Below are 3,661 nucleotides of genomic sequence, written 5' to 3'. Positions count from 1 at the left end.
CACATCAATGGTCCAAACACATACTTAGACGATACCATCTCATAAAAGAAATTGTTGAAAGAGGAGATGTGAAAACATGCAAAGTACCTACAAATGATAATGTAGTAGATCCTTTGACTAAGGCTCTTCCTCAGTCAAAAGATGATTATCGTACTAAGGGCATAGGTATTACATACCTAGCTTACAATGTATAGAGCAAGTGGAGAACTCTTGGTTTCTTATTGTGTTCTATAATAATTTTATAGATAATTGGTTTATTGTTTAATAAAAGTTATTATTCTCATTATTAGTCAATTGCATATTATTGTACAATAATATCCATGAATATATTATTATATGGGTATGTATTAAGTTATGGAGGAATGATACTAATTTTATTTTAGAATAAATACAATTATAAAGGAAAATGTATTAAATGAGGAGAGATGAGAGGTTGTTTGTTAGGGTGGAAAAAGTAAAAAGAGAAAGAATTAATTAATAGGTATAATAATAGCAATAATTATTAACAATAATAGTATTGTTATTATTAAATAGGGTACTTTTGGGAAGCGTGAACTTACTATTCACCTTCTTCTCCAGTCTTCCTTTTCCCATCACGATTAAAGCCCTCGTCACCGCCTTTTCACTATGCACCTCCAACCGCCACAAATCCCACGACTAACGCAGCCTCTGCACGACGACGATCGCCCAGACGAAGCCTTCTCCGCCTCGCGTCTCCATCCATCAGCCATAGCCGCACTGTTTTACCATCGCGAAGCCGTGCCGTCCAGTCTCCCCCAGTCGTCTGTGCCTCGTGCTTCACCCGTGCCGAAGCCAATCATGTGCATTTCCGTCAGCTTCGAGCCTAAGTTGCGTCTCTTCGGGTGAGCTACCGTTGACGTCCGAGCCACGTCCCTTCACCGAGTCGCGTGAGCCGTCTTCATTGATCCGAGCCATTCCGTGTAAGCCGTACGCCAGCCATTTGCAACCGAGTCGTTCCTGTGTGAGCCGTACGCGAGTCATGAGTCTCAAGACTTGAGTTGAAGCCTTGCTAGTCGAGCCACTTTCAGTTTTAGCCGTCTGCAACATATTTAAGCCCTTAGTGAGTTTTTGCTTAGTTCTAGTTGGGTTTGGTACGCCCAAATAATTATTGTTTTAGGTCTTAAATGAGTTAAAACTAATTATATTGTTTGAAGGTTAAGGTTTGGTTGAGGAATTGAGCTATACAAATTTTCATTCAAGGTTGTATTGAGATCAACTTTAAATCTTGGGGTAAGTTTGATTGAGTTTGTTGCCTAATTAAATAGTAAAGTGATAGATTGGCAAAATTATTAAGTTTAAATTTTGTTCATGTTTAAGACGGAGTTTATTAGGAGGATTTGACTCTCAATACTATTTCTTTTGCAAATCTCCCGTTAAGAGATTTTACCTACTAAACCCCACTCCATGCACATTCTGTAACTAGCGTAACTAAGAGAGGTATAATGTGTCTTCTTGAAATGACCTTATAAATGGTTACTTCAGTAACCATATCATGATTGAGATACAATATTATTTGTTTAGGCATGCTATGATCAAATATGTACTTTTTTGAGATGTTGATGTTATGATAAGCATAAATAGGCTATAGTGTTTTTTAGTTTTGCCTGTTAGAGTCAGACCATATGAGATATGAGGGTCCCTCGAGGTCACCACCTATGCATGTCCGTGTGGCTAATTTAAGATGTGATTCGACGGGACCATTTACAGCCTGACTCTTCTATAGGGTGATTCCTTCGGGTTCACCGAGAGCCTAGATATGTCCCTACGGAACCACTGGATAATATGAGTTCGGGAGCGCAATAGTATGCCCATGTTACCGAACTCTAACGAGAGGTTGACAGACACATAGTGAGACTAATATGGGTCTCTTACTGAGTATAAAGTTATACTCACTCTTTTAAATATTTAATTTTCAGGTAAGGATAGAGACAAGGGCAAACTGGCTTATGAAAAGACTCACTCTTTTAAATATTTAATTTTCAGGTAAGGATAGAGACAAGGGCAAACTGGCTTATGAAAAGAAGTGACCATGGATCTCAGTTTTCTTTCGCATTTATATTTAAGCAGTTATATTTTCATAGGTTTATTTTAGAACTTCGATTCAATATTTTGATTAGTTATTTTAATTAATTAATTATTTTTATTATTTAAAGTTTTTCCCCAAATTTTAATTTATTTTCTTGTATATTTAAAAAAAAAATCTATACTTATTTAAATATTAATGACCTCAACTTACTAGGGAAGTTGAGTTGTTACACGTGTTCACTTGAAAGAGGGGTCAAGCATATACCTAAGCCTCATTGATAAGAAATCGATCAAGCCGACACATAATACCAAACTCACAGTTCTTATTGGTCTATATGAACTAGTTGCCTGAACTATCACCTCTAATAAGTCTGCCTCATGAAGGGCCTGTTCAAACTCGTTCTTATCACTAGTAGACGGGTTCCTACAAAAAGCTCTAGAATGCATTATGATGGCATTAGAGTCACCCATAATCACACTAGGAGACGTCCAACTAGAAGTAACATCAATTAATTATTTCCAAAGTAAATGTATGTCAACAAATATTATTTGATGTATAGACACAAACACCTCCACACTATCACCAAAATTCAAATTAGTTAAAGAACCAATAACAAATTGCTCATCCACCACTTGGGGAGTAAAATCGAAATTGCCTTGTTTCCACATCACCCAAATATGGCCAATGCCGCTACTACTATAGCAACAAGAACAATCGCAAGAGTTACCAAACATACCAAACACAGACCTAAAACTGTCCTCACAAACACTCGTCTCTAGAAGGCAACAAAAACCAATATAAGGAAAACAAAGAAAGTCAAGCAGTGCCCTACTCTCCATTGGGTCATTAAGACCCTACACATTCAATCAACACTAACTAAACATGGGGAATATCTAGATCACCATCCCTCATTAACTTGCTAAGAGAGCTCACATCTCTCGAACCATCACCTGATTAGTAAGACTACTAGAAGAGTTATCGTCCACAATAGCAAAGGCCCAACTATTGTCCTCCCCAGATTAGTAAGACTACTAGAAGAGTTAGCATCTGCCATAACCTTGCCTACCCCATGATCTTTAACTAACACCAACTCCCGTCGTTTACGAGTCATAGGAGTAAAGTTATCACTTTTCTTTACATCTCTCTCCTTCTGATTTGAAGACTCATCTAGAGAGCCATGAATTTCACCTTCCTTTAACTGCATGAAGGACTCAATCAAAATATACTCACAAGCCACAATACCTAAACCTTCACCCTCTGTAGACACATTCTCCCCCTTATCCTCATTTTGAGCATTACTACCAACTATCATATGTCTAGGACAATGTCCAACAGAGTGACCAAAAGGATTACAAGAATTACATTTAGGGGGTTTCCATTCATAAGTAATAGGTATACTAAAGTCCTCCCCCCAAGACGAATGGTAATCTCAGTACGCATAGAAAAATTTCCAGACAATTCAACACACACACGTGCATATGACATTCCCCTACATTCCCTAGTAGTTATATCAAAAGCCAACAGTTTACCAATAACATTGGCAACCACTCTATAATTCCATAGAGATATGTCTCAATGTAATCCAGTCATGAACAAAATTAAAGACAAAGGATT

At 37.4% G+C, this 3,661-nt stretch overlaps 1 long non-coding RNA gene across 1 annotated transcript; it reads left to right on the top strand.

The window, feature by feature from the left end:
- The first annotated feature begins 543 nt into the window (after positions 1-543).
- Positions 544-2,173, top strand: LOC116402570. The gene is made up of 2 exons (XR_004215012.1): positions 544-1,251; positions 2,005-2,173. It is a non-coding gene; the product is annotated as an uncharacterized LOC116402570 (long non-coding RNA).
- Positions 2,174-3,661: the final 1,488 nt, after the last annotated feature.

This window comes from Cucumis sativus, chromosome 3, assembly GCF_000004075.3.
Source record: "Cucumis sativus cultivar 9930 chromosome 3, Cucumber_9930_V3, whole genome shotgun sequence".
NCBI lineage: Eukaryota > Viridiplantae > Streptophyta > Magnoliopsida > Cucurbitales > Cucurbitaceae > Cucumis > Cucumis sativus.
This window is presented reverse-complemented; position numbering and strand designations above follow the sequence as displayed.